General features: G+C 36.5%; 1 protein-coding gene and 1 long non-coding RNA gene across 4 annotated transcripts in view; both read right to left on the bottom strand.

The window, feature by feature from the left end:
• The window catches only part of LOC107502318, a 211604-nt gene that overhangs the window by 26915 nt on the left and 163818 nt on the right, over window positions 1-20871 (bottom strand). The window lies entirely within an intron of this gene.
• Window positions 3057-10705, bottom strand: LOC118603013. The gene is made up of 4 exons (XR_004951106.1): window positions 10329-10705; window positions 8050-8095; window positions 5289-5445; window positions 3057-3294 (listed from the first exon to the last, which is right to left on the bottom strand). It is a non-coding gene; the product is annotated as an uncharacterized LOC118603013 (long non-coding RNA).

Genomic DNA, 20871 nt, shown 5'->3' with positions numbered 1-20871 from the left:
ATGGTGAAAAATGTTTTCCTTGGCAAACATAGGTTATTTTGCTTCATTTTTGGGTTTCCTTGAATAACAAAAAAATAGGGTCAAGCAAATGACTCCTAATTTATTTTTTTGGTTATCTTTTCTCATCAAACTAAAAAGGGCAGCTGAGGAGCCTAAATAAAAAACTGCAAACTCTGGCATGGAGTGGCATAAAGTAAGGCATGAGAAAACATAAAATCATTCTTAAGCTAACATAAGTAAATCTCCTGTCAGCATTAAATATGTGGGAATTTCTGTTTTTTGGGTGGAAATGGTAAAATGAGGAGTGGAATTCAAGAGGAAATAAAAATACGGAAGAGGCATTCTTATAAAATGCAGGTTTAATTTTCTACAGAGCAATAGGTACTTACAAATTGAAACATAAGTTTACAAATTGAAACATAACTTTAAAATATTTGAGATGAAGAAAAATCAATTGATGTGACATAATTCTCTTCCACTGAAGTCAGTTGTATACTTTTAAATGTTTAATCATCATCTCTGGGGTGAGAGAGCATCTTATACGCAGCATTTGCCAATTTCTATGGTGAAAACACTTTTATCATGGCTAATTTCAATCTACCAACCTGATGCTCCTCAACATAAAGTTGGGAGGAGTCATGCACAATCAACTTTTACAAGCCATGGTGAGCTGCTCACCATAGTTTTACAAAAGGAGACAGACATGAAAATGCAATCTGGGTTGATATCAGGTAGAGAATACTGATAGAAGAAATTAGTAGGCAAAGATCATCATCTCACAAGCTAATCTAAGTTTTGCTAAATGAAATTATAAATCTTGAGAAAACCCAAATCATAGAATTGACTTAAAAAAAACAAAAACAAAAAACATACTTTTCTAAGTCAATCAATGTTGCTATCCTTTAGAACCTTACTTTTAGGGGTAATCCTCTATGAACAGCCTCTAAAGAGGTATGAAATTAGTTCCTGAACGCATTTTATCATTCTTTTGGAATTAAGACAGTTTCAAAATACCGTATACACACTGGAATCATGTGGAGAGCTTCCATAAAGTACTAAGTAACCCCATGATCCTACCCAGGATAAACTGTTTTGGGTGGGCACAGCATGACATTTTTGTAAAGCTTTCCAAGTATTTAATTTGCAATCAGGGTTGAAATTATACTATATATTTATTTGTCTATATTTATTTGTCTATATTTATTTTCACTGAGAGTGCTTTAAAGGATGGCTATGTTCCATCCTATTAAATTATGAACTGTGGCTAGACTGATTATATAATTTCTTTTTTTCTCTATTTCTTCTCCCCTTCCCATAGCACTGGCAAATGTCATCGATAAAAAAACAAAAACAAACAAACAAACAAACAAAAAAAACAAAAAAACCCCCCCAAAAAACAAAAAAAAAACAAAAAAACCCACGCTTTTGATTAAGTTTTGAATAGACTAGCAATATGACATCTATTCTTTGGACTGTAGATTGAACTCATATTTATTCACATTTTTCCATTTTTAGGTACCAAACCAAGCTCAGAAATTTTTGAGAGGGATCACACTCACTGGTGGCTTGTGCTAATTAGTAATGATTTTCAATTATCCCAGGCAACACATGCAGAAGAAATACACCTTTTACTTAGAAATGGGCACTAATTATAAATTTGATTTATTGAATGATTAACTCACAGGCTTTATCCACATTCATACCAATACAAATATTGGTCTGCAAAGAAAAGAATAAATATTCCCTCCTTTTAAAAAAATGTAAAAATATATTGAAATGTGAATGAGGTTTTAATTCTTTTCTGGAAGGACAGACTGTATTACATGATACCATAATCTTATAATTTATTAGCACAATTCTTACTCTGAGAAAAAAATATTAAATTATTCAAAATGATTCTGGTCTATGTTCCAAATACACAGTCATCATCATTAGTAGCTGCATTGATCAAACTTCTATCTACGAATCTTGGAAAGCTGCACTCCATGTGTAGAAATCTATGCCACCCCCAGGCATTGCAACTGAGCCAAGAACAGCAAGAAGCACAACGAATAGCAGCTGTGGCTCTTCACATGTGTGGTACCGCCTAGGCTAATGCTCAGGATAGCATATCATTTGTCCAAAAGGTGCAGCTGCACCAGCTGGAAGACTGTTGAAAGTGGCAAAAAACACAGAAGGTAAAAACTGGCACCACTCCTTCCCTCCCCACACTCACTCAGTCCCTGCAGCATTACCAGGGGTAATGTTCACAGACAGCCATGGCCAGCATTTGGGAAAAACATGTACTTTAATTCAGGCGGAGAGCAGGTGTCATCACTTGATCCTGTCACTGGTAGGTCTTCTGTGTAGGTACACCTGAAGTGAAGTGTATTAATTCACTACTTCTTCATAACCATCCAACCCCAAACTTAGGGTCTTTTAATAGCAATGACTTTTTATTCTTACACCTATGTGGGCAGGATGGGGTTCAGATGATCTAGGTTGGGTTTTATTGGATGGGTTTCTTTCTCCCTGCAATTCTGTGGATTGACTAAGGCAACTCTGGCCTATATATATTCATTCTGGGGCCCCGGCCAAAGGGGCAGGAGCAGCCTGGAAGGAAACTCTTCTCACAGCAATGCAGAATGCGTGCAAGTGGAAACAAAAGGATTTCCATGTCTAGATTGAGAACTTGCAAGTTGTCACTTCTGCTTGTATGTTATTAACTAAAACAAGTTATGTGACCAAGTCCAAATTCAAGGAGGGAAGAACCACGTTCTGACCATGAAGAGACCGTGGCAAAGGTGTAGATGCTGAGATGAATAAAGAATAAAGCCCAACGAATCAACCTATCACATGAACCTGTCGGTTTTTCTGGAAAAGAATAATGATAATGATGATATGATAATGATATTAGCAGTTATCTTTTATTATGCATTTTCAATTGGCTTCTCTCTATATATATACGCACATACATATATACATACACACATACACGTACACACACACACACGTATATAAAATCTCAATAAATTCTCACAACATTCCTATGAAATGAGTACTACTATATTCTCATTTTACAGACTAGATAACATTGGTAAGGAAAAGAATTATAAGCAAATAATAGGCAATTATTAATTTAAAATAACAATAGTTGCTAATTTTCTTAAACTATTATGTGGATTATGTATGGTAGCTTTGAGATTTCCCACCTTGATATCTCCTGTTTTGGGAGCAGGTTTAGATGATCTGAACCATCATGTCATGGTTATTAAGGAAGAGCGAGGACATATTGTGCTCGACACCGGGATTTACCTACAGAATGTGCACACGAGAACTTAGTGGCAATGACCTCAAAGCAAACTAGCAAATAATCTTGGCTCAAAAGCTAAAAAAATAAAATAAAATAAATCAAATGGGCTTAAATATTTAAATGAAATTCTAATGAGAAATTCTCTATGCTTTCCCCCCTTTTTAAAATGTTTCTTTTAGGTTTGAGGCTTATGGAAATTGAGGGACCTCGTAGTGGGTTGATAATGATAATCCTTTGCCCATTTACACGTCAGAACACACTGGAAAGATTAATTCCACAGAAAGCAGTGATGTAGAAGTCATCATTGTTTCTCTGGAAGAGGGGACTGGAACAGACAGACAGGAGACAGCAGATTTCACACAGCTCCTGGGAAGTCACCTGCAAATAGCTTGCCAGATGCCGCTGAAACCGGGAGCAATGGATGGTTTCTTGTGATTCTGGCAACTTCCTGAGTTCCCCAAAGATCACAAAGTTTTGCTCTGGCCTTCTGGCCTTCACTTCTCTAGTGGGTTTTTGTTTGTTTGTTTGTTTTTGTTTTGTTGGGTTTTTTTATTCTAAATCTTCTGCTGGTTGAAGTAACTAGTTGACTACTCTAGTTGATCAAACCTGACTGAGGTGATGAGTGTTGAAAGCTTGTAAATATACATAAATCTAAGCAATTATGGTAAATTTGTTCAAAACAAAACGATTACGTCCAAAATACTCTCAGAAGTTAAAAATCTATAAACAAAACATAAATATCTAAATAATGATAATCTAGATTGTAAAATACTATTAACAAAGATGAGGATATTAGCTAGGCAGTACTGTGAAGTGATAAAAGAAAAAGTACATGCTTTATCTTGCAATTGAGAGGTTATTGTTAAATTTATTTCCAAAATGTACATTAAAGAATATTTTTGAAAAACTTAATAATAAGCATTAATAGATTTAAAACTTAGATGTATAAGTCTCAATTCACTTAATAATATCAATCAAGTGTAACACGTTTGGAAACCAAAACTCCTTCATTCTCTCTCCCAGTTATTTAGCAATTATTTATTGACAACGTATGATTACTAGGCAGATATATAGGTGCTAGGGAAAGACAGTGAACAAAACAGACAAATCTCAACTCTCATGAAGCTTAGTTCTATTGCTGGGGTACAGACAATAAAGATATAAAATAAACACATTATACAATAGTTTAAAAGAAGATAGTTACTATGAAAAAGTGGATGAAGATTTCTAGGGTATAAGTTTGCAATTGGTTTTAAATTGGGTGGTCAAGGTAAGCCTTATTGAGAATGTGATATTTACGTCAAGATTTAAAGTAGGCAAGCAGTGAGACATGCGGATAATGAAGATGAGATTTTTCCAGGTGTTAGAAACTGTTTTTGCAAAGAACCAGAGGCAGAAATGTACCTGGCATGCTCTAGGAAGAATAGGAGATTATTTGGTACAGAGTTTCTCTGGGGTAGGGGAGGTGAGGAAGGAATAACTAATTAAAGAGTTAAACCAAAGTTATCTAAATTGGAACAAAAGAAAATACAAGTGATTCCAATTACTTGGCCATTAAAAAATTATATTGTTTTAATTTAGTTAGCTAATTAATCAGCTGGGCAGGTGGCTAATTTTAAGGAGACAATATACATACATGGTAAATTTTCAAATTTTCAGTAATACAAAAAAGTATACATTGAGGAGTAAGCTGCTTTGCCCTTATCAGGGTTCCCAGCTCCCTACCCCAGAGGAAATAATGTTACCAGTTCTTCTACATATCTCTCTAGAGACAGTCTATGACTTTCTATTATACTCCCCCAACTGAGGTAATTTGGAAAAGTTAGAGTATGTGTTTGAGAGAGCTAGACAAAAATTGTACTTTCATAGATGCACTTTCTGTAATTGTACTGTAATTATGGGTCTCCAAAGGAGATGGCAGCCCAAGTCATGCGTATCTTGGGTGGGTGGAGTAGGGCCTATCTTGTGAAGTCACCAAGTCACTTCAAGAAGTTACCTGTGTGTGGCCATGAATTATTCTGAGAACTATTTCTGCTCTCACATCCAGAGGAAGATTCCATGACTGTCATTTCTTGTCTGTCATTTTTTACCCAGGACAAGGAGTTATTTCACTTAGTACTCGAAAACAGGTGTAAGCAAGTAAAAAAACAAAGCTGTAGGTAAAAAAAATTAAAAAAAAAATTAAAATTAAATAATAATAAAATGAAAAATAAATGGAAAATTTCTGCGCCTCGCAAATGGGTATGGGAAGGGCACAAAAGGTTCTTTCTTTGATGAAAGTTAGAAGGTTCAGGGCAACTCAAGATTTTCCTCTAAGTGCAGCCAAACTATGTGTAATATATACTTCAGGCTTTTAGATATTTCCCTTGCAAGTAAACAAACAGCAAACCGTAAAAATCTCCTGTATGTCTTTGATATTACAGATGATCCATTATTTTATCAGGAGCCTCACAGTCTAATTCTGCTCAGCAAGACGTACTGTATAATTTTCTAATAGTGTCAAAAAAAGTGTCATATGATCACAGTCTCTACTCCTCTAACCTTAGTAGAATAAAGAAAAAGATGCTTTATTCTTCAGAAAGACTCTTAACGACCCTAGCATTTCTACCACTCAATAATCTAACTTTCTTTACAATTACTGGTTTGCATAGGGTTCCTTGTCTAGGTAATGCCAGGAAGATGCTAAATCATCATCATCATCATCTTCATCATTGACATCAACATCATTAGAGAGTAAAAGTGAGAAAGCTATCAACTAATTTAACTCTGGGTTTTTTTTGTTGTTTTTTGAAAAGTCAGTGGCAACATGTCTCAAACTTCTCAATGTCGCTAGTATGTAAGTTCTGTAAGATAATGGCTACTTTCATAGTGCTTAGACCTGTACCTAGAACTTATGTGGTAGTTAATTTTATTTATCAACTTGGCCAGGCCATGGGACCCAGATATTTGGTCACATATTATTCTATATGTTTCTGTGAGGGCATTTTAAAAATGAGATTTCCGTTTAAATCATCAGACTTCGAGTAAAGCAAATTACTATCCATAATGTGGGTGGGCCTCATTCAAACAATTGAAGGCCTCAGTAGAAAAAGACTAATCTCCCAAACAAAAACTAATTCTGCCAGCAGATTACCTTTAAACTGAAACTGTAACTTCTCTCTGTGTCTCTAGTCTGCCATCCTACCCTGTAGATTTTAAACTTGTCAAGCTTTCACAATCACGTGAACCAATTACTTAAAATCTCAATCTCTCTCTCTCTCTCTCTCTCTCTCTCTCTCACACACACACACACACACACACACACACACACACCTTGTTAGTTCTGTTTCTCTGGAGAACCCTGACAACTACAATTTAGTAGGTACAGAGTAGTTACAAATAGCAATTGTCAAATGAATAACCACTAATTCATGAGCAATATAAATATTTTTCTTCGATTAATGTGTTATGCATGTGTTAACTGTTGAGACTTTCGTTACTATTTTCTTGATGACCAAGGTAGGTGGTATCCAGCTGTCTATATTGGGAAAGGAAAGCAGTGATAGCTTTATTTACAATTCCACCAACCTGCCACTATGTTCTTGACCCTATTCCACAGTGAAATCACCAGCGCTTAACTACTTTCCCAAATCCAACCTCTAGAAAGAGTTTGTCCCCAGAAGGAAGGCTTTCTCCCCTGAAAACTCCATTTCTAGAAAACAGTGGTTGCATATCGCTAAAATTTCTCTGAAGTGCTAGACATAAACAGCCAATTATAGTTGCCAGTGATCACTCTTCATCAAGGGAACATTAGAAATAGAATGCATAGCTCAGGACTTATCTGTGTCTTTCAAAATAAACTTCAATGCACAACACAAAAAAGAATAAAAGTGCCGATATACTAAAATGCATTTTGTTGCCATATCTGAAAAAGAACAACAATGAAAGTAAGGCCACAATGGTCTCTTAACTGGGCTACATTAAAATTGGTTTTCTATGAGGCCTTCTCTAGATTTAAAATTTCTGTTTAGTTGTGTACTGGTATATCCATTCTTCTCATTCCCCCAACTTTTTTTTTTCAACCCAAAAAATGACCTAAGCTACATAACCCTCTTTTACATTTTACCCCTTGCTTGCCTTCTCTGACACATGTAAACCACCATAAAATTTGACTACTAGCCTTTTTGTTTTACTCTCTAAAATTTTGGTTTATTCTGATGTGCATGTATTCTACAAGAATCTTCTGGATCTAGCAAACCTTAATTTCAAGACACTTAACTTATATCTCTGACTCATTCTGAAGAATCTTACTGTTTAATGGCAGTGAAGACCTTTGAGAAAGAAGTAAATAAAAGTATTAAGGATGTATAAGGTATAAGTGATATAAATAAAGCCCCCTAAAGCTAGTTAAAACTATGATTCAGTAATAGTCTTTTTGGCACCCTCTCTTATTCTCACCTTAATCTTCACAGCTATTGTCCAATCTGGACTTTTTCCCCAGCATAATCAATCTAGACCATTTATGTTTACTACCAAAAGGTAGCTCTCCTTTGTCTCATGCTGAGATCGAGGATATAAAGGTAATGTATTTGTAGGTGGTGATGGGTTAATACTTGGCCTTCCAGAGGCCAAATGGCCCAGTTTTCTGGAGTTGATGTCCTAAACAATGAAGTCCATTAACTGTAATTTTAGTGACCAACTAACTAGCGGAAGTATTTAGGATAAGAATGGCTTTTGGAGACCCTTAAATTAAACCAACTAAGAAAATGCCTACTCACATTGCATGGAGAGTCCACTAACATCATTAGATGTTCAATGAAGAATCTAAAAAAGACGAAAATAGGAAAGAGAAGAGATGTTGTAATATTAATATCAGCTTTGAGTGAGAATTTTGTTATTAAATATAATTATTTTACTTCTCGTGTATTAAAAATACTGACTTCTAAAGTAATTCCTAGGAAATGAATCTGTGAGGTATGATTTCTGACCTACAGTAGGGTTGAGGAAGCCCTTCTAATGAAGCTTCTGTGAAGAAAACAGGAGTAACTACTAGATTCCTATGTGAAATGGAGAGATTACCTTCCAAGATGATAAAGAAAGAAAGGGAGGAAGGGAAGAAAAGAGGGAGAGCGGAAGAGAGGGAGCGAGGTAGGGAGGGAAGGGAAGGGGAAGGAAGAGAAGGAAAAAAGGAAGGTTGGAAGGTAGGAAAGAAGGAAGGAAGGAAAGAAAGGAGAAGAAAAGAGAAAGAATTTATAACTTAGAAATTAAAGTTGTTGAATGTCTTCTAAGATCAGGCAGCATTATCCATTTAAAGGATTGTGAAGAAAGAATTAGGTCCAATTTTGCATTTGCAGAGGTGAAATCGAACTTTTTTTAGGAGAAGTTAATAAATTTAAGATTAAATAGCAAAGAAATTCCTGAATTTGAGGAGAAGAAATATATGAAATAGATTTGTTTGGGAAATTTTTGTATAAGCCTCTGATGTGGGCTAAGTGAAGGAAAAATATATTGGATCTTGATTTAATTTTCTTAATTTTTTTAGTGAGTAGAAATGAACTCATCGAAATAGCATTTCCTCTTTTGTACTTTGCCTAAACTATCCTTCTAAATTGTACTGTTTAGTATTCCAATTCCTAGGGATTCTCATATTATTGTCTCAGGACTGCTCATGAAATAAACAAAATTCTTATAAAATAAAGCTATATCTTAAATAGATTTATACAATTAGTAAAAATATGGTGCAGTAATCAGCACAAGGAGCCAAGGAGGTCTGTGTTAGGCCCAGGTCTTCTGCTGGCTATGACAGTCACCTCTGTGCCTAGATTTTCTCTTTAGTGAAATAAGAGAATGAATAACTCCTCAGTTATCTTCCAACCAGGAGAATCTGACTTTGTTATGTAAAAGTAGCCTGGTCATGAATAACAATCTTAGTAGCAGTGAGTCACTTTTCAACAAGTTTGAGAATCTTGCGTTTTGAAGAAAACCTTGGAAATCACATAAACTTGCCCCCCCCCCCCATCTCCAGTGGGAATCACGTCTTAATCATTCAAATAAGCTCTTCCAGGCTAATCTTAAAGATTCTCCCCAGGAGGCAAATTTCACAACTTATCCTGTACCTTTTTTTTTTTTGCCATAAGTTCTTCCTTGTATCAGGCCTGAGTCTCCCAACTAGATTTTCAACTTATTTTCATTGATTCTATCCTTAGCAGAGAGGGAATATAACGGGGGCAGACCATTCAAGTGCTATCTCTTATTAATCTGAGCTACAGTAAATTTGTTTGTACTAGAGTTTCTATGGTCTTACATTGCATTCCAGTGAAACGATAGAGGCTGATCTTCTGATGGAATGTTCTCTTTCAGGTCTAAAATGACTGGAAGATAAAGGCTAACAGGCTGGCAGGAATACTGAGCAGCTCTTGATAGTGGACACAAGGAAGGGCATTGTTTCTCTCGATGACCAGTCTCCTAGCCGGCTAGGGCATAGCAGCTCTTGAAACAGTACTTTCTGAAACCCCAAATTTGGAAGTATTAAACAAATTCTTCTAAAATGAAATACGTGCTCAGGGAATTGTGTTAAAAAATAGGATAAAATGGGAATCTTTCCAGTAGTATTAGTGCTTAATAGAGATAGGGAAAAATAATGAAAGGGAACCTAATAATATTGTCTAGTCCTACTTCCTGCTTTCTAAAAGGTGAGCTCTTATGATGCCCATTTTATAGACAAGGCAGAAAAAATGTAACCCAATCAAAAACAGATGTACTGAGAAACAGACAATGTTAACAATATAATCGGTTTAAGAAGGAACCATATAGGATTTTGGAAATAAAATAAAAGCTGGTTTACTTTGCTGAAACTCAAAAAGTAACCAGAAAGAACTTTCGTTCATTTTCCATTTCCTCTTAATCGTGTGGGTGTCCTGCAAGGCCTGGAGGAGGAAAAAGTGGTATTCCCTGAGGACGGGCTTTCCCAGCCTCCTCCAGCGCAGTCCAGGTTTGTGAATCAATGTTGGAGGTGCGGGTGGAGGTAGGGGCGGGCAGGGCATGGCTTTCCCCTTACCCACGCAGGCCATGATTAAGAAGGCAACTGTCTGTCAACAGAGGATCTCAGCTGTATTTCCAGCCCGGCTTCCTCCCAGCTGACTCATTCGGTGATGCCACAATCTAATGTTTATGACTTAACAGTTGATCACCATGGAAGCTGCACAAACCTTGAACTGTTGAGGAGCAAAACCGAAGTGGAGATTCTGGACAGTTTAGAAAAAGAAAAAAAGAAGACCCTTATTCACTGAGACCACATGTTAAGACCGAACACCCCATTCCTCCTGTGGGCACTTCCACTGGTTGCTAAAACTAAGATTTGGATGACTTCGTTGCCTATCGGAGAACCCAAATAAGGATTTAGGGTGACCAAGTACAAACAAATATCATGGCATTTAGAAATGGAGAGCAAAACGTAGAAGGGAAAATGTGTATGTAGCAATTTAATGAGGTTTGGATTACAAATTCTGTTTCCTTACCTTTTTGCCAGCATGTGGCAAGGGTTTTAAAAGAGAAAGAAAACGTGCTAAATGCCAGGAAAAGGCTAAGATCCCTTAACACTCAACCTTGCAAACAGTCCTGGTATATTCACAAACTGGGAATGTCAGGATAAACTTTAGGTTACTCCATGCCCCCCATGAAAATCAAAGCTAAAATAGAAAAGAAATCCAAAGGAACAAAATAACTGCTTTTTAGTTAGTAAAGATCATCGTATCAAATGCTGTGAGCATCAGGAGGCCTTGGCACAGAGGTCCTAACTAGATGAGGACTGCGGTGTGGTCAAGGTGAAGTCTGACTTCCTGGCCTGGCCTCCCCAGACTAATAATCAAAAAGAGCTGCCTTCTCCAGCCCTAAACAGCCCTGTATGAATAGTGTCTCCCAGTAGTGGTTGTGGTTCCAAGTAATGTGAGAGTCTTTTTATAACTGTTGAGGTTTAATTTAAAAGGAAGCTCAGAATCAGCGGTAAAGGGAGGGGAATGTTGTGAACTACAGACCATCTGAAATGGGGAAAATCATAAATACCAGAGTGTCTGATTATTTGAGCTTCTCTTGAAGTCAAATAATGAACCTTCTTCATGTTCTGCTTTCCTGGACTTGGCTCCCTCTGACAAATTTGCAGGCATCAGGGTCTGTCTGGAATTCATTCCAAGTTGGAGGGATATTTTTTCCCCTGACATTTTGCAGCTGAGACAGCCCCGAGCAGGAAGCTGGGGAGCGTAACATTACCAAATATGTCCTTTCTCCTGCCTTATATTTTATTTCCACAGGAAAAGAAGGCAGACGCTGGCCAATGAGAGCCGGCCAATGAGAATGCGGTAACAGCACACGGCCTCTACTGGCAGTGGGGAAATTGATCTAATGCCATTTTTCACACACAAAAAGAAACTATTCTAGATACCACCAGTTGAAATTTGTGCTATGCTGGAGGAAGAAGTCTGGCAGTTTCCTTCAAGTTGCCCAGCTATTCCAGGGAAATTGGTCTCATTTTCTCAAGGAGGCATTAAGAAAGAAGGCAGTGTGGCATAGTAGAGAGAACACTGGAATGCGGGTTAGGAGGGAGCTGGCCTCTGTCATTAATATGACTGTACATTTGACCAGATTGTTCTACCTCCTAAGGTTTGGATGTGACCATCTCCCAGATCCTTCCCAGGTTCCCAAGACTCAAGTCTCTACGTTTGTTGGATCACACGCCTTAGTCACTAAAATAAATTAGAATATCTATCCATATATGTATGTGTATGTGTGTATGTATACATACAGATATATGTCCTGGTTTATAACTATATTATGAACTTTCAAAATACATAAAATAAAAATTAAAAAGGATATAAAATATATAAATTCTAATCGTTTTTCTCTCCAAGCCTCATTAGTTTATTTTAAACACTCCCAGGGGCTCACACCTCTTTGGAGATCACTACTCAACATCTCTGCTTTTCTTCATGGGTGTTAAGACATTAATATTCAAATACCATTTCTACAGGGGTTAAAAATACACAAGTCAGTTAAGTGGCTACGGATGGACTACCCTTTGCTTGCATATTCGATATGTACGAAAACTTTTTTTTTAACATACAATCTCCTTGGTTAATCTTGTTATACTACTTTTAAAAGACAATAGTTAGAGAAGTTTCTTTATTGAGGAAACTAACAGTATGTTTGTTGTAAATGGCAATTGACAATCTTGAGTCAGAGAAAAAGGCAGCAGTAGAGATCGGGGTAATCTGGAACATATATATTTTGACCAAAGACAGAAGCTGCTTTTCATCTCAAGTGAGCTGTCATCTTATAGGAATGGAAACCTAGTGCTGCCAAATGTGATTTTTTTAAAGAGAATCGAGAGTCTCTTTCAATGTGAAATTAAATTAATTTCTCAAATTAATGTTGCTCAAAAATTTTAAAGCCAAATATATGTTAAGATGGGCTACATCCAGCTAATGGGCAGGCCCTTTGGAAATCTCTGATCTAATATTCAGCAGATTTAGCTCTGTAATTTTTTTGTGATAATACCGGCACTTGGCGGTCAGACATCTAAGCTCTGGGCAAGATGTACATGTAACACAGAAAAACATGATACATCATTTCATTAAGATAATGTTATTTTCTCACCAAGTTTTCAGAAGGGGCCAATTCTTGAATCCTCTTAAGGCTTACTCAAAAGACCAGTGACCTAGGTTGTTTAGTCATAAAGATAAGGAAAATAATTACATTGCTCTTGATATATCTGTTACTTTGGCATATGGAAATCTCATGGAAAAATGCATTATTTTAAAGAAATGTTGATGTTTTACTAAATCGGAGATTGGCAACCTTTTTCATAGATAATTTTCAATGAGTATTTAGGCTTTGTGGGCCATATGGTCTCTGCTGCAACTATTCAACCCTGTGTGGCTGCACAAAAGCAGCTGTTGACAGTACAGAAGAATGAGCCTGGCTGAGTTCCAGTAAATCTTTATTCACCCAAACAGGTTGTAAGCCAGATTTGGCCTGTGGGCTGTAGTTTGTCAACTCCTGTATTAAATCATAAGCCCTTCTAAGGTGTAACCTGTGTTGGACCCAATGCTGTATCTTCAGTCCACACAATCCTGGCACAGAGGCGGCACTCCATGAACATCTGCTGAAATAAATTGAAGGTGTGGAATGTAGTAGTTTATGTCAATAATAATTAACCTCCCATTTGGGTGATGGAAACCCCATAGTAGGGTTTATGGGTTGTGCTCACCCTGAGGCTTACATCAGCATATGAATTCCCTCAGGGAGTGCATGAGTCATCCAAATGTCCTGAATAAGGGAAAGAGGTGCTCAGCTGGCTAATGAGACAGCCTCCGGGACTGACTGCTTAGACTGAAGGACCATAGGGTGAGAAGAACCACAGACCCTTTTAATTTTATATACACAGACTTTTTCCAAATCTTTTCTCAACTCTTCTTTTAAAGATCATTTTCACTTTGAGAATTCTACAGTAGGATTTTAATCTAAAGAAATTTTTTAAATTAAAAAAAAGAAAAGAAATGGAAAAAAACAATAAAGCAGAACTGATGACATTCCCTCTTACACAGACGATGGCATCATGGAAATGAGTAGTCTGGTTTACAGACATTTAAGGGAGGGTGTCTATAATTATCTACCAATGATGTCAATTTCTGCCAGTTTTCTCTCAAAGTTCAATTAATTTTAAACCACATTTTAAAAATTTTGTGTGTTACGAGTCAATCTAATGCTACTAAGTCCATCAGAAACCAGGCTTCATTACTTTAGTGACTTACTGTGTTTAACACAACACTTTTAGGAAAAAAAAACACATATATTTGAAGCCAAATGTTATATTTTCTCTTTAAATTTAGATATCATCATTTGAGTGATTTATCTTATTTCTGAAATATGTTAGGAATAAACACAGAATCTTTAGTAGTGATAATCTCAGTTATGGGTTTTTTTTTAATTAATTTTTTTATGGCAACATTGGTTAATGAAATCCAGTAAATTTCAGCTGTACATTTTAACAGTAAGGCATATATATATATTTACATTGTGTGTTCACCTCCCATAGTTATATTTCTTTCTGTCACCACATATTTGACCCCTTTTACTCCATCTACCTTTCACCTCTCTCCTCCCCCCTGCCCTCTGGTAAGCACTAGTCTATTGTCCATGTCCATGAGTCTCTGTTTGTTTGTTTTTCCTGTTCGTTTGTCACTTTTAGGTTTATATCCCACATATAAAGTGATATCATGTGATTTTCAACTTTTTCTATCTGACTTATTTCGCTTAGCATGATTATCTCGAGGTCCATCCATGTTGCTGCAAAAGGCAGTATTTCATCTCTTCTTATGGCTGAATAATATTCCATTGTATATGTGTACCACAGCTTCTTTATCCAATCATCTATTGTAGGACACTTCAGTTGCTTCCATGTCCTGGCCACTGCGAATAAAGCTATGAACATCGGTGTGCAAATATCTTTTTGGATATGGTTTTTCAAGTCTTTGGGGTAAATACCCAGTAGAGAGATTGCTGAATCATATGGTAGATCAATTCTTAGTGTTTTAAGGAATCTCCATACTGTCTTCCATAGTGGCTATAGCAATTTGCAGTCCAAGCAGCAGTGTATAAAAGAATCCTCAAAGTTATGGTTTTAAGGGCAAGGTTTATTGAGCTTGGTTTCAAAGAGCTATTCAAGATTCCTTAATTTTACTTCAGAAGAAAAGCTATAAGTTTCTGTCCAAAAACTACTTAAGAAATAATTAAAAATAAAATCAAGCAGCAGAACAATTCCAAATAGTTCTGGACTCGTAGGAAAAGGAAGAGTAGAGGCTCTCACCCTGCAACCTGGAATCTCAGGTAAGTCTTTTGTTAGTGGAGACACATGCTCTTGGATGACCCATTCAAAGATTTGATTGTTTCATTAGTGAAAAAAAAAAAAAAGAGCAGGGGGCATACTATCCATTCTAGCTATTAAACTGTCCCTCAGGGTGGGGTCTCATCTCTGTAATTTGTTCTTGAGGACAAGCCACTGTATTTTCTCTACTCTGGGCAATGCGCCTTAACAAATGGCTCTTAGTAATATAGAAAAAGTTTTCCTGGGCACTACTTCAGTTCCTAATGTGGACTTAATATTTTTTGTTACTTCCCTCCTCTCTCAGTATCTTAGGTTGTTTACAGAGATAAATTCATTATAAACATATATATTATATATATATATATATATATATATTTGTGTATGGCATGTGTATACATGCAAACAGACCAATCTGACATTCTATTTTATTATTCCTACATACAATTCATAAAATAGTATTTCTAGAGTCCTGTTAAATGAGGGGTGAAGTTATTACAAAGTGCTGTGGATAGTAAGGAGTGACCTTTGAAAAGTGAGGATTTCCCTAAATCTTTCTCTACACAGGACCAGAATTTATTCTGCACATGTTCTGTATTGCAAATTATGGCTTGAAAATGTCAGTGACGAAACTTTGTAAGAGGCAGAACACAAAAATGACTGATTTTTCCAGGAAAAGAAAATCTTCTTTAGAAAGGAAACCACGTCACCAGAGCCTAAGGGGTGTAACAATATTTTCTGAGTAATAGTAAAATATTTGCAGGTGAAGAGGACATCACTTCCATTCCTTGTTGAAATGTCAGTACTAGTAAGCTAGGTCACCTAACTGTGGTCACCTGGTTAGTGCTGGGTCAAGTGTGGTCAGACAGGCATGGAAGTAAGGGCTCAAGTTAAGAATGAAATTGGAGACCAACATACCATATAGCTTAATATTTAAGTTATAAAACAAACTAAATATATGTCTTATTCTCTTACCTCGACATATATAATTGTCATAATGACAAAATTGGAAATATGTACCAATGTATGGTTTTATATATCTGAAAGTTGGCAAATTATGAAAGAAAAATGATTAATTTTTTATTAAGCATGTCCGGGTGTTCTGTTGATGGCCCAATGATATTTGGATGACTAATAAAACAGATATAGAAATTTAAGAGCAATATGAACCTTTTTAATATTGCAAAATGTTCCTTAGTTACCATATGCAACTGTTGTGAATACCACATTAGCTTGTATCTCTGGAACCATAAATTAGAACATGAAGAATAACCAGAAAAATGGTTGTTCAGCACTATTGGGAAATAATACTTTGCTATGAAGGAATGAATATACATTCACATTACCTGAAAGGAGGGATTCGATAAACTACTTAATATATTTTCTCCTAAGGGCTTTTGCTGTTCCAATCCTGCCTCCACTTCAAAGCAGTTTCTCTTAACAGCCACAATGACCCAGATACAATCACTTTTTCTAGGACACAGGGCACAAGACAGACACAAGCATTTCCCTGAAGCCCGGACGGGTTAGTCACAAGCACAGATATGTAGGGTTACAAGCTGTGTTGTGTCAGTGCTAATTACTGGAGTCATAGTAAGGGCACCCAGTTTCTTTACTAAATTTTATTATCTTGTGTTTGGAATATGCAGGGCTTCAAGTGCAGAGCCAAGGGCAGGGCTTCTTTTACTTGCATGTAAAGCGAGTACTAGATTTAAGTTATTTCTCAAGTGCTTTCATAGATGTGCAGAATCCAAAAAGGTTGAAGGCATGAGAGAACTATCACAGAAAGATGCTATTTTTGGGTTCCTTGGCAGACTAGCATTTAGTAATTCTAGGTACTACATTGTATCATCAAGGTGGCCATTACCATGCAGGAATAGAGTTATAGATTCACTTCTAGCCAAAGGGCTTTGGTAATTTTTTTTCTCTTGTGGATATGGTCAGGTCTTTTCCAAGATCAGGTTTGCTCCAGTGCTTTGTTTTCTTATAATTATTCCCAATACAACTGAAGTTGGCAAAACCTTGATCTTAAACTGTATTTTCTTGTTTTCATGTCACTGTATCTTTTTACATACTCCCTCCAAAAAAAAAAAAAAAAGGAAAAAAACAAAACAAAAACTTCTATCACCACTGGTTTAATTTCAGTTTAATTACAACCATTTTCAATTTTTGATCCATCAAAAGTTTAGTCTTTCCTAAGCATGCGTTTCCTACTCCAGTTTCATAACACTACAGGCTCTGAACAATGGCTACCTGTTCGCTCCTGTTAGATTTCCTGAAACAAGCTTTAGAGAGCTGCCATGTATTTATCTTCATAACACTCTAACAAGCACCCCTCCGTGACTCACATGCACAGAAAGCCAAAAGCCCTGAATGGTTGTTTATTCTCACCAGCTGGATGACCTTGCATGTGGCTCTCAGCATGGGTGAGAATTAGGGAACCTTGAAAAGGTACGTCATGTAGATTTAAGTGCAAACAAAGCTGCATCAACTTGCTCTTTGCTGGATCTTTTGAGAAAGTCCAGAGTTAATCATGAAACTCAGCTCAACTTGCCATCTTCGCTTTTCCCCATTTATGCTCAAAATGGGAGAGGAAAGATCAGGTCTGGTGGCCAGAGAAACACAAATACAGTGGGGGTTTGTCATTTTCAAGAGCTTACAACACAGTGTTCAGCCCTTAGAACTGACCCTCTGTGGCTGTATAGCACATGGCTCTTTATGGCCTGATTAGATCAACGTGTTATGCCTGCTTCAGAGAAGTAAAGATGAACTATCTTTTATCCCACTCATAAATTATGTATGAGCTCTAAGAATTGTACAGCTCTCCCTTTATCTGGTTATTTCTGTCCAATTTTGTGGAATTTTATCCTATGCATACACAGTTTAGTATTCAACAACAGACTCAAGAGACCCCAATCAGAAATGAGGAGGTCTTTCTCTGCATAGCATTCTTCTTACTGGCGATCCGCACTGAAAATTCCAGCTAAATACCTACCTAAAATCCAGTCTCCATCTCCTCAACTCAGTAAAATTGAAGTGCTCTCTTTGGATTCCTGCTCTGTGGATCATGATCAGGTAAGTGCCTTCAGGTAGAATACAAAGACATTTGCTGGGCTCACCTCATTTGTTTCTGTGTATATTACAGTTCTGGCTGCCTATTGTCCAATTTCTGTTGGTACTTGTTTTATCCAGTTTTCTAATTGTTTATGGTAGGAGGACATCTACTACCAGGTACTCTAATCATAAATTATGGCTTAATAAGATTAAAACTGAGACAAAGACAACAAATTCATTCTTTCTTTTTCTAGACTTCACCTCCCATGCTGGAAGCAGGAAGTAGGCACTCAGCCCTGTGGAAAATATGTGTCTTAATCTTAAGAAGAGTCACAATGAAGAGGAACATTCTTTTTCTGTCCAAGGATATTTTCTTGAGGTTGTGAAACTGCTGAAGTCAACTCACAATTAGTCTACAGAAGAGGTATATAAGTCAAGGCCAACCACAGGAAAAGCTGAAATGCCTAGGTCCTTCTTGATGATATTGTGACAGTGAATTGAATATCCATGAAGTGCCATAACTTTAGACTTACTATTACATGACATAATACATTCCTTAGAGTTGGAGGTAGTTGAGTCAGGTTTTCCATTACTTACAGGCAAAAGCATTGTAACAGATACCATCTCTCTTGTGAGGTGACTTTGGAGCACTTAACTAAAAAGAGTGGGGAAAGGACAATTATGAAGATATGAAGAGACAGTGAGGAGTCCACTTTGGAACATACTGAGTTTGAGTTAAAAATCATCCAGTTGGGATGTCCAAAAGGCAACTTGCATACATGACCTGAAGATGAGAAATGTCATAGAGATTTGGAGGTTATCAGTATGTGGTCCTTGAAGCTATAGCTATGGAGAATATTGCTCAGGAGAATAAGCAAGGGTTGAGAGCACAAATATTATTCAGGTGAATAATGAAAAATAGCCAACAAATAAGAGCCTAAGATGACATAGTTAGAGAAGAGAAGGAGATCAAAGAGAAACTGGTGTCACAGATGCCATTTTTTTTTTTTTAATGGAGATATCCTCAACTCTTAAGGTATACTGGCATATTGGTCTGAAGGTATATTGGTATACTGCCCTCACTGTAGAGAGTAACCTAATTTTATTCTGTCCTTTCCTCTCAGATATTGGAAGACAGGATAGGATCTGAGATAAATCATGAAGCCTGGCCTATGAAAAACATCAGGAGCACACAGACTGAATGCATCCTAGTCAGGTTCACTCTTGTTAACTTTGGTCTTGCAATATTGTTGTTAATCTTTTTTTTTCAAAGTAATTTATAAAAGGATACAAAACAGGTCATGAGGCTTATAGTTTCTTTATAATTTTTAAAAATAGAAACCAATGTAATTTATCAATATAACTAATAATTCTTAATGAACTTCTCTGAATTTGACAAATTCATGCAATCAAACAAAAGATCAATGGTTTTCTTCTAGGTACCAACCCCCTCATCAATAGACTCTAAAACTTGCAAATACTAAGGAAATGTAATCTGAGATTTCCATTATAAGAATATTGATTTGGTCATTCCCTAATGATTTTTCTTTATAGAATCATGAGTGTCTACAAAATATGCAAACTCAGAACACCTTAATGCCATAGCACAAATCTTTAAAAAATATAAAGTTTGGGGATGGGTTCAAATAGGTTAGAAGAATACTATTTTCCTAAACTATACTAAAGGGAAAGTTATCTCCTTTGATCATCAATCATAAACTAAAATAAGCTTTGACATATATTAGCAATTGTACAAGCAACCAATCAAATTAAAGTCTAGGTAACTCAATATTTATTAATTACTCCAAAATATACATGTAAAGGTAAGTGACATTAGAAGTAAATATATTGGAACATGTAAATTGAGGACCATTTATTTTTTTAGAAACAAAGATTATATATAAGGTTGTAAGGATTTAATGAGAAAATGTGCATAATGTATTTGCCCCAAGGCCCAGCACCTGGGAACGCTTGAATGAGAACCATCACTACTATGATATCACTATTCTGGCTAGGCCAATCCCATTATTATAAACATTATGAGATTTTTTGTTTGTTTTTCACTAAAGACTGGTGTAGCCTAATTATTTGTCTATAAAGACAGGTCATATTAGTAGTCTACTGAAGTTTAGGAAGTAGTAGATGAGGTTTATCAAAAAGTCTTCCCTCAGTAGTCCCAGTATCTAGAATAAGTCAAAAAATGTTGAGGCTAAAGACAGAAGAAGCACTCTTTTAGGATGTTACAAATACTGTTGCTAAGGGATTCCCAGTTTGCTCAGCTTCTGCCAAACCACTGTGTGCATCCCATGCACTCTGGAGGTAGGAGGAACCCAGGAAGCCCTAGAGCAAGCCAGCTCTACATGATGGCTCATCAACCAGTCTCATCTAGCTGTTTCATAGCAGAGTGTGAAATAACTTGCCTTCTCTCCAGGCTAATTATTATTCCCTCTTTTGGCCCCTTTGTGCCATAAACTCTATAGTTCTCTCTTTATTCTTTTCCTGTCTAATCTCAATTCTAAACAAGATGTTCTTTTTCTGATAAAAGCCTAAAATACTGAAATAGTTTCAGGATATACATCAGTTTAGGTCGCAAGAATCCTGTAATATTGCAATACCTCATTTTAATTTTCGGAGTTTTCTTTTTTCCTCGAAGTCTTTCAAAAAGTTTGAT

This window comes from Rousettus aegyptiacus, unplaced genomic scaffold (assembly GCF_014176215.1).
Source record: "Rousettus aegyptiacus isolate mRouAeg1 unplaced genomic scaffold, mRouAeg1.p scaffold_m13_p_1, whole genome shotgun sequence".
Lineage (NCBI taxonomy): Eukaryota > Metazoa > Chordata > Mammalia > Chiroptera > Pteropodidae > Rousettus > Rousettus aegyptiacus.
This window is presented reverse-complemented; position numbering and strand designations above follow the sequence as displayed.